Here is a 14,291-nt window from a genome sequence, read left to right on the forward strand (position 1 = left end):
GTATAACATTGTAAAAAGATTTGATGGATGCAGATAAGGCCTGTAAGATGTTAGCACCAATAACAGAGACATGAGTTACATCGGGGCAGAATAATCTACAAACATCTATTAATATTGGAAATGTGATATTCCTTTAAGCAAATTCATTATTAATCTGATCCTGCCTGCAATGTCTTATGAAATTTGAGAGAGAAAAAAAAAACAAAACAAAAACTTTTAGTAGCTGCTCAAGATTCTCACCCCCTGCCTTGTGGACAAGAGGGATGAAACATTACGTCCTATTACATCATCTAGCTCCACCCCCTCGATATTGGCTCCTTGCGTCTTTTTTCACAGCTTCATTTCAGCTGTACAGTCTAAGCATCCACATCACAACCAAGTAAAGTCTCATGCATGGGGGGGACCTCCATCCCTAGTCAATATCTGCGTCACACACTCACCACAGCCCGAACACGGGTCACTAACTCTCATCCATCCATGCGCTCAAGTTTGCTCCGTCACCCCCCACCGAAGGTGCACCAGCACACACAGACGAAAAAAGTTTGACAAACATACATACATCAGTTGAAAAACATTGAGGTGAGTGCTACAATGCTACAGAGTACATGATTCTATTGAGATGAGATTGTGAATGAGTGCTATTTTTGACAAATTATGTGGAAAAAAAAGTTTGCTGAGTGACTGAGACATTCTGTATTTCTTATCTACTGAAGCTATTATATGCTGTATTAAACGCTGAAGTATTTTAGAATCTGTGGGTATTTTTCAGCCCCCCTTGTCTTTCTTTCTCTGTATTTGACCCTGAGCTGAGAGTCAAGTCTGAAAGCCCCCACCTTTTCAAAACAACTGTTATCTCTCTACGAATATGAAACACAGACTGAATAAGTTGTTTTAGCTTAACTATTGGCTGCATTTGAACTCATAATTAACACATATCCTGGGACCTTGCAACATTCATTTTCAACCCCTGTATAAGTAAGAATATATCTTAGAAATTGCTATATTTCCTGCCTACTAAGACAGTATAATTAATTAAATTCATTATAAGTAGAGATGAGCGAACACGTTCGGCCCCGCCCCTTTTTCGCCCGAACACCGAACCTTGCGAACACTTCAGTGTTCGGGCGAAAAAGTTCGGGGGCCGCCGTGGCAGCGCGGGGGGGTGCGGCGGGGAGTGGGGGGGAGAGGGAGAGAGAGAGGGCTCCCCCCTGTTCCCCGCTACTGCCGCCCGCGCCGCCGCGCATCTCCCCGCCCCCCGGCGGCACCCGGACACTTACGCGCGAACACTGCAGTGTTCGGCAAAGCGGGTGTCCGGGTGCGGATGTGTCCGTAACGGACACGTTCGCTCATCTCTAATTATAAGCTTTCATTCCATTTAAGCAAGCAAAGATATTTTCCAGGGTCATTATTTCATTCCCTCTGCTTTGTTATCGCTTGACCTTGAAAACTAAACACAAGCTCTGCAGCTTTACATAAACAATCTTTCTCATCTAAAAGCAAGCTCAGTTAACCATTTGCACACATATATATACACATATACATATCTATTATCTATCTTGTATTATACACCTTTTCTTCTTTCTCTCTGCCAACAAATCACATGCATTGTAACTTTCTTCTCGACTTTGCTTGTTCCTTCAGCACTTTCTCCCTACCTAACTGCCAATGTAACCTTCAGTAGACACTCTCCCGACACCCTCTTGATCACTTACTGTACTTTCCAACATTTCACTTACGGATACTTTCTTAAACAAATAATGTGTACATACTTAACTTTCTCTGACTGTCTCTCTCTCCTCCTCACTCCAGCACTTTCTAGCAAACCTTGGTCTTTCAAGGCACGCTTCTTGGTCCTAAAGACTTCCCTCCCAGACACCATGCTGTAATCTACCGTGCGGGTCCTTGTTACACATTTTCATAAGTTTTCTTACATTTTACAGATTGGAACTCTTGTCTCTCCTACTGTCTCTCCTCCATCAATTGATCCGCACGGCGGCAGCCCTTGAGGGGCTCTGTCTTCTTTAATAAGGTCTTACGCATATTAGAACATCAACACCAAAAATAATAACACGCTCCATAGAATGCATCCCTCTTAATTTTCAAATTGTCAGCCCCTTATATACCAGCGAAACAACCGAGGGTCCCTTCTCCTATGGAACCAGCCTTACAGAATGCATCTCTCTGAAATCAAATCGTTAGCCCCATATATAAGGCAAAACAACCGAGAGTCCCTTCTCCTATGAAGCCTGTCTCACAAAATGCATCCCTCTTAATTTTCAAATTGTTAGCCCCTTATATACTGGAAAAACAACCGAGGGTCCCTTCTCTTGTGAGACTAAATGAAAAGAAAGAGAAAAAAAATTCTGCAGATACAACAAACAACCTTCACTTTTGCTAGAACGCTACGGACTTCAACAACAAATAGACTACAGACTAGTTTCTGGGTGAGCGATTGGTGCGCATATCACGGTCAGTGGTCCATGACGGCAAACCCGAAGCCCACACGAGTTACCGTGTAGAACTCTTAACCCAACCCGTCCGGTCACAAAACACAGATAGTCCCTCCCGCTGCAAGACTCTTAGCGTAAAACACAACATAAATATATGCTGGTCTTACCTGGAGTTCTGTGAGTTGATCAGGCTCGGTTTGCAGCAGGACGGCTTCTCCGTGGCGTGGATCCGGACAGACAGGGCTGCACGGCTCCGGTTTTGTCGCCCCACGTTGGGCGCCAAATTGTCAGGGAAAAATTCTAAGTACAGCACCAATCAGGCCCACCCCACTTGCCCCGCTGCCGGCGGTAAGAAGAAAACACGACACGGAGGTCTGGTATCGTTCCTCACACGGGGACATGACTGCGCTGTGCCTTTATTACAGATTACATGAGATCTTATACCCTTTGGTCTCATCACTAGAAATGAGTGATGAGCTCATTGGCTCAAATCCACCGCATAACCATATATGGGAAGTCCGGATTTCCGGCCTGAGACAGTGAAAGTTCAGATGCATAGTTGATCGGTCTTCATGTAGATATGGCGCTTCTGGGAAAACGGCCAAGTACACGCAGCCTTCGTGTCTGGTTATTCCTTGTGTTCAAGATACATTTTGTCTTCGCCTTGCAAGGCCTCTTGGCATATCTGATATAAGGCGAAGTATTAAGTTTTTTTCATAGAGTTAGTACATATGAGAATAAAGTTAGTATACATATAAAAAGAAAGGCACATAACTATATCTATATAAATGTATATATTCCAGTGTTTTCTTTTCTACCTACAAGGATATATATATTTCCTTCTCACCCTCTCGCCCCCCAGTCACTAGCCCCTTCCCTATGCGGTCTGTTGCTTCCTAGTCCCATACAAAAATGCTCGGGTCGCCCATTGACTTCAATGGGGTTCGTTACTCGAAACGAACCCTCGAGCATTGCGGGAAGTTCAACTCGAGTAACGAGCACCCGAGCATTTTGGTGCTCGCTCATCTCTATTTACTATTAAGGAGGTTCTATTTCCATATTGCTTCCTGTGTGCACTAATTTGTCATGTACGGTGAGCTATAGTGCTTATATGCCTGTATAACAATTTTTTTTTGAAAATTAAACAAAAAATAAGCAAAGGGGAATAAATGAAGACCGAGCAGAACAGAAAAGAGAAGTAAACAAGAGTAGGTGAGCAACAATGATGGGACAGTAGGAGGCCGATCAGAGGTGTAACTTAAAGCTCCCGGGCCCCGATGCAAAACTTGTAACAGGCCCCCCAACTATAATACTTTACTTATAGTACTGGGTTCCCTATATGGAGAAGAGAGGCCTTATGGGCCCCCTAAGGCTCCTGGGCCCGGGTGCAACTGCATCCCCTGCATCCTCTATAGTTACGCCCCTGAGGCCGATATCTATGGATGGAAGGCACAAAAAAAGAAGAAAAAGAAAAAAAAACCTCAGAAGCTCCATGTCAAAACTCTCCTAACTACTGAACACAGCCAGCAAACAAGTGTATCACCAGCATTCTGTGCCAAGAGGACCTAAATAAATAAATATCCACTGATAGGCTGATTAAGACAATAGACATCTTAGGCTGCCTATCATTGCTGTAACAGAAGGAAGATGCTTCTCCCTCGGCATCCAGTGTCACATGCCACCACTAAGCATATCACCGACGCGTGATCTCACACCAGACCAGCACATGCGCCGAACCTCATTTATGCAAGGGGCGCTATGACAGCTGGCCACTAAGGGGTTAAGTCCCCTTGAGGGACAAAGAAAAATGCAATCTAAAAAAATAATCCAGAGGAGAAAAACACAAGACAAAAAAAAATTAGAATGGGTATCACCACGTTTATAATCCCCCAAGCCATAAAAATGTAGTATTCATTTATTCCTCATGGTGAAAGAAGTAGATTTTGTTAAGCAAGAAAAAAATGTCATAATTGCTGTTTTTCGTTAATCTGCCTTCCAATAAAACACAATTTAAAGCAATAAAAACACACACAAAAAAGTACTAAAAATCGATGCCAGTAGAAACTGCAACTTCCCATACAAAGAAATCCCTTAGAGAACTTTATAAATCTGATTAGACGCGATAAAACAAATACATTTTTTGTAAAGCATTTTAAAAGATATTCATTTTCTGCTGCCGAAAATGAAGCCGTTCCTTCTACCACACAGCGAATGGAGGAAAGATAAAAATGAAAAAAAGGAACAGAATTGCACTTTTTCTGCCATCTTCCTATGAAAAAATAATAAGAAGTGATTAAAAAGTCAAATCTACCACATGGCAGCAATATGAATCCTATATGAAGGCAACTAGAGTCCCATCAAAAAAATGGCAGTCCGTACATGAACGATCTAACAAACCCCAAAATAAAATATTTGTAGGGAGATTGGGGAAAAAAAAAATTCTGCCATTTATTTTTTGGATTTAATTTTCACGGCGTTCAGCGTGCAGAATAAATCATGTAATAACATTATTCTCGGAGTCTCACGATTCCGGCGATACCAAGTTTATACAGTTTTTTAGGTTTTGCTATTTTTGTACATTTAAAACATTTTTTTTAAAGGTTTGCTTTTGTGTTGCCACATTCCAAGAGCCGTATAAATTTTTTTTCCATTGCCAGAGCCCTAGAAGCTCGTGTTTTTTTGCGGGATAACATCTAGGCCTTATTTATCTATTTTTTAGGAACTTGTAAAATTTTGATCGCTTTTTATTCCATTTTTTCTAGTGGCAAAATTAACACAATCTGTAGTTCTGGCATGTTTTTTATTTTTCCTTGCATTCTCTGGGCCGTATTAAGGATATATTAAAGTCATTCTACACGCCAATACAATAATGCCAATACCAAATTCACAACTTTTTCACAGTTAAAAAAAAAAAAAAGTAATACAAGTTTAAAATCACCCTCCTTTTGCCATATCTAAAATAAAAAAAATCTAAATCATAAAAGAAAAATACCTATTTGGTATTGCTGCATCCGTAAAAGTCCGATCTATCAAAGTAGTGCATTATTTACCCCGCACGATGAACATAGTCCCCAAAAAAATAATAAAGAAAGCCAGAAATTCACTTTCAGTCAGGCACTCTGTCTCTCAGAAAAAATGCAATAAAAAGCGACCAAAAAGTCGTATGTATTCTGAATTATTACTAACGTAAACTACAGGTCATCCCGCAAAAAATGAGCCCTTGCTCAACTATGTTGATAGAAAAATAAAAACGTTATTGCGCGAAAAAGATGCAGCAGAAAATATTTAAAAATTACATGTCTTTGAAAAAAAATACAGGTACTACAGCAAAAAAAAATATAAATATATTTATACACGTTTGGTATCGTAGTAATCGTACTGAGCCTCAGAATAAAGTTATCAGGTCATTTTTGTTGCAGTTTGTGTGCCGTAGAAACGAAACGCACTGAAAGATGGTGGAATGTCATTTTTTTTTTTCATTTTACTCCACTTAGAATATTGTAAAAGCTTTTCAGTACATTATATGGTACTTTAAATAGCATTATTGAAAAATACAACTCGATCCGCAAAAAACAAGCCCTCATACAGCGATGTTGATGGATAAATAAAGGAGTTATGATTTTTTAAACGGGGGAAGGAAGAAAAGCAAATGGGTAGAAAAAAAAAAGGGGGCCTCGTCATTAAGGGGTTAAATAATGTATAACTTCTTTCTCTGAGTCATTACAATGCAGGGATACCACATGTGTGATTTTGTTTTTAATTTTTTACAAAGTCAAAGGGGAGAAAGTGTTTTTATTTTTATAATAATATTTTTTTACATTTTTGTCCTTTTGGCGGACTTCCACAGAAACCCATCAGGACCCTCTGATCACATTCAAGGGGTCCGATGGGGACATCCCTTTACATGCTGCAGTTGCAAAGACCGCGGCATGTAAAGGGTTAACACAGCAGAGATTGGAGGTTTTCGCCATTCTCTGCTGTGTAAGAGCTGGTGCATGGCTATCCTCTGACAGCCAAGCACCAGCTCTTCCTGCCACAGAGACTGGCTTCTGACAACCCGATGGTCTGTGTGGCAACCTGTAAACAAAGCAGTGCAGGAGTTTGAAATTAGAAATGGGAGATTGCCGGCAGATCGGTAATATCTCCCTGCTTCTTATTTCAAAGTCCTGCACTGTTCTGTGAGGGACTGTACAGGCAGAGCACACTGCCACAGCTTATGGCAATGTGCTCTGCAGGTCCCATAGTGAAACACAGCACGGAAATCTTCTACCAGGCTATATCACTATGGGCAGTGGAACTTGTCCCGGAAAATTTCCAGGCGTGCCACTCAATGGGTTAATCTATGCCAGTTTTTCATGCAAATCATAGTAAATATGTCAGGCCGCAGGATAAATGTCCCATGTTGTTAAGTCAACCCAATTTATAGAAAAGTGGAAAACATTGTGTAAGACGAAAAAAAAGTCACTATTTTTTGTGCAATAACAAGGGTGACAAAATTTGCAACATTTTAATCCGAAAAACTGACTCAAGAGCTTTAATAAATTTTCCTTCAAAGCCCTACAGCACTTTCTCTTTCTCTTGTATTACATGCAACATTACTACGACTGTAAATGTTTCATTTTAAATGTAAAAGGCACAAGAATAAAAAAAAATGTTTAAAAAAAACAATAGCTTCGTCAATGTGTGAGTGCTTTGATACTCAAGATTTAATTGACGGGTAAAAGATTTCTCCGATTCTGAACATGAAAATGGCTTTTCTCCTGTGTGACTTCTCTGATGTCTGACAAGTTGTGATTTCACTCTAAAACATTTCCCACATTCTGAACATGAAAATTGCTTCTCTGCTGTGCAACCTTTTTTGGTGTTGAACAGGATTTGATTTTGAAATAAAAAAACTTGCAATATTCTGAACATGAAAATGGCTTGTGTGAATACTCTGATAAACAAGATCAGATTAAAAAACATTTCTCAATCTGAACATGAGAATGCCTTCTCACCTGTGTGGCTTCCCTGAGGTCTGACAATTTCTGCTTTATCTCTAAACCTTTTCCCAGATTATGAATACAAAAATGGCTTCTCCTTCGTGTGACTTCTCTGATGTCTGACAAGTACTACTCTGTTTCTAAAACATTTCTCACATTGTGAACATGAAAATGGCTTCTCTCCTGTGTGACTTCTCTGGTGTATGACAAGTTGTGATCTCACTGCGAAACATTTCCCGCATTCTAAACATGAAAATGGCTTCTCTCCTGTGTGACTTCTTTGGTGTTGAACAAGATTTGATTTTGAAGGAAAATACTTCCCACATTCTGAACATGAAAATGGCTTCTCTCCTGTGTGAGTTCTCTGATGCATGACAAGTTGTGATTTCCGTCTAAAACATTTCCCACATTCTGAACATGAAAATGGCTTTTCCCCTGTGTGACTTCTCTGATGTATCACAAGATCAAATTTAGTAGAGATACATTTCCCACATTCTAAACATGGAAATGGCTTCTCTCCTGTGTGAGTTCTCTGATGTCTGACAAGTTGTGATTTCACTCTAAAACATTTCCAACATTCTGAACATGAAAATGGCTTCTCCTTTGTGTGACTTTTTTGGTGTCGAACAAGAGTTAATTTTAAAGAAAAATACTTCCCACATTCTGAACATGAAAATGGCTTCTCTCCTGTGTGAGTTCTCTGATGCATGACAAGTTTTGATTTCACTTTAAAACATTTCCCACATTCTGAACATGAAAATGGCTTTTCCCCTGTGTGACTTCTCTGATGTATCACAAGATCAGATTTATTAGAGAAACATTTCCCACATTCTAAACAGGGAAATGGCTTCTCTCCTGTGTGAATTCTCTGATGTCTGACAAGTCGTGATTTCACTCTAAAACATTTCCCACATTCTGAACATGAATAGGACTTCTCCCCAGTGTGAGCTTTTAGATGTTTCCCCCTTCTATAACTTTTCTTCTGCTTTTCAGTCAGTGATGTATTAGAAAATGGGACATGTATAAAAAGATTAGATGATGGCTCTTTGCTTTGAAGAACTGAAGGGATATCTGGGATAATAGCAGGTTCTTCATATGTATCATGTGTGATACCACAATCCTCTGCTTTACAATCTGCAGATATCAGACGTCCCTCTGGGCTCCCAATACCATTATCTGCCAAAAATAAAGGTAATTTTACTATTTTTTTATTGAAGCAACCTTAAGAATGATATAGATATTTTATAACATTTCTATGTATACACATTTCATTGCAAATTACAAGTGACATAGCATTTATTAACTAAGAAAGTGGTGAAAAACAGATCACAATCTAACAGACCTCAAAGTGAGAACCAGTAAATCATGTTTGACCACCAGGTTGTTCTCTTGCAGCTTTCAAATTCATAGGTTTATGTATCAGTGTACCTGTCATCACTCTGTGACTAAATTGCACAGTGGCAAATCATAAATATTCTTGTGAGGGAGGGGGGGGTGGGGGGTGCGGCCTGGCACGGCATGTAGATGGAGGTCTGAGCTAGAGACCTTTCCTTCAGAACCAACTACAGTGCAACCTGGGCATCCAATCTTAATAGGTCAGACTTTTAAAAAGGTCAGAGAGCGGGATGCCAAAGGAAAAAAAAAAGACTCCAAAGCAACTCCACGGAAACTGGCTTTGTTTTTCCCAGCATGGGGGAGTCCATCCAAGACGGCAGCGCCCTCCATGCTGAAGATTGCAGCCACTAGCGGAGAAGAGGACACCATCAGTTGGCCGCAGTTCACACAGGAGCAGCATATACTTCAACAGCAGTAGAGGGGTGACCAAAAGTGAGGCGAAACTCTCTTCCTGAGACAGTGGGCAGCGGGGGAGAAGAGAAATAAAACAGGGATATAAAAGAAACACCTGTAAAACCAATACCTGTCAGTCACATCTCTTAGACCAGCATGTCATAGTGATCCAGAGGAAAACACTGCACCTCTCCCACCCCCCAAAGTCCAAACTTAAACCCAGAAAGCATGCTCACAAAAGATCATATCAGTCATCAGACCAGCTTTCTACAAAAAGTTTTATTAAAGGAATAATTATGGCTTTTAGCGGCTCTATACAAGCTGATATTAAAAGCATATCTACCACAGTTATCACTTCTATCCAGGAACTGGGGAGCAGAGTAGACCACACAAACAAAATTGAGCGAGTTTGCAAAATCACACGATTTGATAGACTTTCATTACTCATTGGAAGACGACAAAGTAAAAACTTAAAACCAAATTGGCAGACATTGAAGCCCACAGCAGGTGGAACAATATTTAAATTTGTGGAGTTCTTGAGAGTTTCTGTGTTTGAACTCCAGGATTTCATTAAGTGACTAATTTTAAAAATTCTGCCAGACACAGTCTCCAGTGACTTGGTCATAGATAGGGCCCACAGACTCCATAAGCCCAGGTTGCTCTCAGATTCAATCCCTCGCGATATTATAACTCGCATACACTTTTATTATGTGAAGGAAGCATTGATGCTGGCAGCAAGAAATATGGACTATCTCCCTAGCCTATTCTCCGAAGTCTAATTTTATATGGACCTATCACAAACTACAATACAATCAAGATGGCTCTTTCTGCCCGTAACTGCATCTCTCAGACAAGCTAGCATTGCTTATAAATGGGGCTTTACTACAAAGCTAATTGTCAACAAAGAGGGAAACAAACAAGTCTTTTACAGAGCATCAGCAGGAGAGGAAGCTCTTAAAGATTGGGGAATCCCCATAAATAGACTGGCAAACCAAAAGCAAGATTGGATCCTAAACAAACCTGCCCTCTGATCATAAAACTTTTCTTCTGAAGGAATGAGAATTAGTTACATGTTAAAGAAACTTTACACCCCTTATCGATCGCAGACCTATCACAGAACTCAGCCAAGCAGAGGTAGCGCTTTTAGGAGGCAGGGATTTTTAAATCCCCGGCCACCAGAAAGACAGAAGAAGACGGACAGGGACCAAGGAGACAGCGCTTCTTGGGGAGTTAGCTTTTGATGAATTTTGGGGTAGGACTTATATTTCAAGAGTTATTAAAGGAAGGGCAGCACTCCAAATTGTATATTAAAAGCATTAATTCCATCTACATCTATGATAATTTAAAGGCACAAATGAGATCTCTGGGGGGAGGGGGTTGGGTTCCTGGACAGTGAAACCTCCTAAAACATAAGGGAAAGTCCATTTCTTTTGGAAGCATTCTATATAAATTGTTTGGTTTATACTGTACCCCTAAAGCGCGGGAACTTTTATCTTCTGATCGACTTGTGTGTCTTGGCCAATCTAAGACTATAATAATGATTAGAACTCCTTTCACTTTGTTCTTCTTGAGTACCCATGGCAGGAAATGGGGTGGGAGAGAGATAGGGGAGGGAGATACGAGTCCATGGAATTACCATAGAAAAGTTTTGACATAGGACTCATAGGCAAAAGAACGTTAAGAAAAAAAAAATAGTAGAAATAAGAGCTAATTTTGCATCCAGGCCATACTTGAGGAAGGAAAAGATCAGAGGGAGACAAAGCTCTTATGGAGAAGATCTGTCTCCTTACACCCTCAAAATAGGCTTTCCAAGATTGTTTCCTTGCCTTGAGCAAACCTTGTCTGAATGATCTTGTGAGAAAGCAGAGGTGGACTCATTTTGCCACACACTGATTTAGCTTTGGACTAGATCTGGATAAGGGCAGGAACTATTGGAAACAGCAGTGGGTCACAAGCTCTGGACATAAACAGTGGAACTATGTGGTTGAGGCAAAAGGCCATGAGGTCTATGTCCAGAATGGCCCAATGATGGCAAATCAGAAAAAAAAACATCAAGGTGAAAAGACCACTCTATGATGTCATTCAATGAATAGCTGTGATTGGTTAATCGAGCACCAACTCTCATTGGCTGACACGGAACTCTATTAACCAATCAGAGCATTAGTTTGCTGGAGGCGGAGTATTCAAGCCCCACTACCAGGGAGAACTGCTCTTTCGGCGTATAGGAGGACACTGAAGCCTGCAGCGGCGGAGACCAGTGCAAGGGACCCGAATTTCGGCTGCTAGGTGAGTATTATAAAACATCCACAGAAAATAAGACCCTGTGCTCCTGACCCACTTTTGAGGCAAAAATTAATATAAGACAGTGTATTATTTTGGGAGAAACACAGTATATATGGAAAGCTGCTGTTTTGATGCAAGGACATGAAAGGGGGTTATGAAGTCATGGTGTTTCAGCTTATCTCTGAGAAGAAGATGAACTAACAGATAAAATAATCTGTAGGAGGAGAAGAAACTGCTAACAAGCCTGAACATATGAAAGTGCAGTGGAGTGTTGCCACAGTATTTTACAGTATGAGGATCCACTACACACTGTAATGGTTCTCTTATAGGAAAGCAGGTTCCAGTTTCAGCTGTAGCTGGTGACAGTGATACAGGCTCTACCTCTTATTTAATCAATGAAGACAGCTAATTGATTGTCATTGGTTTAGTGGGTGGGATTTAGTATTCATGAGCTGTGTGTGGGCGGGGGATACAAAGTGAGCGGGTAAAGATGCAGCCCAGGGGATTATGGGAGATGTAGAGAAGCACAGGAAGTCTGTAAACAGGAAGTATTAATGTAAATAACAAAGAACCGCAGATGCTGCAAAAGGAAGAGGAGAACAGAAAAAGCATAGACAATGTAATGGATTTACTATAGCACTATGAGATGATTTAAGACGGTTTTGAAATTTCATTTTGATCTTGAAATACCCCTTTAATAACCAGCCATTTTTCATTTTATTGTGAGACAACTTATATTTGTATTGTTTTTTTTTTAAATGGTATTTTTTACTGTCATATAATGTATTGAAAACCTTAAAACAGAGTGGTGTGATATGGCAAAAATAGGCAATTGCATAACTTTTGAGAGCTCTTCATAATGTGGAGAAACTATATGTTAACTTAATTCTCTGGCTCAATACAATTACAACAATATGAAATGCACACCATTTTTATGTTTTACTATTTTTAAATATAAAACTTTGTTAAAAAAATCTAATTTTGACACCATATTATGACCTTATACCTTTGTAATGTTTGCATTGTTAGGGCTCTGTGTGGCCTTGTATTTTTGTGTGGCAACCAAAAATTTTTTAATGCTATCATTTTAGGGTACATACCATTTTTTATTACTCTATATTAAAGGTCATTTGAGTTGTGTGGGGACACAAAACGCATATTTTTGGTATAACTTACCGTAAAATCTCTTTCTCGTCGTGTTCATTGGGGGACACAGCCAGACCATGGGATATAGCCACTGCCACTAGGAGGCGACACTAAGCACAGGTGTTAGTTCCCCCCACCGGCTATATCCCCCCTGCAGGCACTCAGCTAATCAGTCTGTATGCAAGCAGTAGGAGCAGCCAGTGGGAGTACGACCACAAAATACATTTTCTACGTAACAACATAATAATGTTCTGGACTTGTATAACGCCATCTGTGACTGAAAAACAGAAAGTTCCAGCAACCGCTGTTTGAAGAAAAGGGGTGGGTGCTGTGTCCCGCAATGAACGCGACAAGAAAGAGATTTTACGGTAAGTTATACCAAAAATATCCGTTTCTTGTCCGTATCATTGGGGGCCACAGGCAGACCATGGGACGTCCAAAAGCAGTCCCGAAAAAAACATGGGGTGGGCTATTTACAAAACATGGTCCAGAGCAGTCAAAAGACCGCACCTGCAAAATCTTCCGGCCCAGAGAGGCATCCGATGATGCAGACGTATGGACTTTATAAAATTTAGAGAATGTATCCAAAGAAGTCCATGTGGCTGCCTTGCATACCTGTAATGCTGAAGCCCCGTGACGAACTGCCCAAGAGGCCCTCACCGCCTGCGTGGAGTGGGCCGTGATCCGGAACAGCGGCAAGCGCCCCTTGGCGCGGTATGCCTCTGTCACCAGTATTCTTATCCACTTTGAAATGGTCACCTTAGAGGCTGCTGATCCTTTTCGGGGCTCCTCCGGAACCACGAACAGCGTCTCCGTTCGCCAAAAATCTCTGGTTCTCGTTACGTATATTCGTAAGGCCCTTACCAGGTCTAAACGGTGCAGCGCTCTCTCTCTCTTGCATGTACCGGCGTCGGACAAAAAGATGGTAGGACAATGTCCTCATTAAAATGAAAGGGAGAGACCACCTTCGGAAGGAATTCCAGGACTGGTCTTAGGACCACTTTGTCCTGGTGGAACGTCATGAAGGGGCGGTTCTACTAACAGCCAACTCGGAAACCCTTCGAATTGAGGTGATTGCTACTAAAAACACCACCTTCCAAGACAGTAGTCGCAGGGGGACCTCTCTAAGTGTCTCGAAGGGATGCGCTAGCAGCACCTCCAACATGAGATTGAGGTCTGAGTGGGTGGCCGGAATGGCGGTGATGCGTGAGCGACCCCCTGGAGGAATCTCCGCACCGCCAGCCTACTCGCAATCGGCCTCTGAAATAGTACTGCAAGGGCCGAGACCTGACTGTTACGGCACTCTGCCCCCCGAGCGCCAAGTGGGATGCCCTGACCTTCCCGCACCCCACTGTCCCTGCCTACTTGCCTCGGCCCTGGCTAACCCCAGGCGGACAACTGGACGGCGGTCCCTGCCCTGGCTAGGGACCTGGCGGCTGACAAGCAGGAAACTACCTAATGGGGGGAACAGAGTGCCGACAGAGGGGGCAGATGAATCAGACCAACAAGACTTACAAGGCTGGAGATGGAGCTCACAGGCAAACTGGCAGGGTGCTGGATAGCAACTAGTGCTGACTGGGCCAGACTAGATTAGAGGCAAACAGAACCAACAAAAACAGACAGAGTAATAGGGAACCAGAGG

The 14,291-nt window shown here is 41.5% G+C and overlaps 1 pseudogene; it reads right to left on the reverse strand.

Annotated features, from left to right (window-relative positions):
- Positions 1–6,943: 6,943 nt before the first annotated feature.
- Positions 6,944–14,291, reverse strand: part of LOC136629224 (zinc finger protein 585A-like) — a 161,154-nt pseudogene continuing 153,806 nt past the window's right edge.

This window comes from Eleutherodactylus coqui, chromosome 5 (genome assembly GCF_035609145.1).
Source record: "Eleutherodactylus coqui strain aEleCoq1 chromosome 5, aEleCoq1.hap1, whole genome shotgun sequence".
In the NCBI taxonomy this organism is placed as follows: domain Eukaryota; kingdom Metazoa; phylum Chordata; class Amphibia; order Anura; family Eleutherodactylidae; genus Eleutherodactylus; species Eleutherodactylus coqui.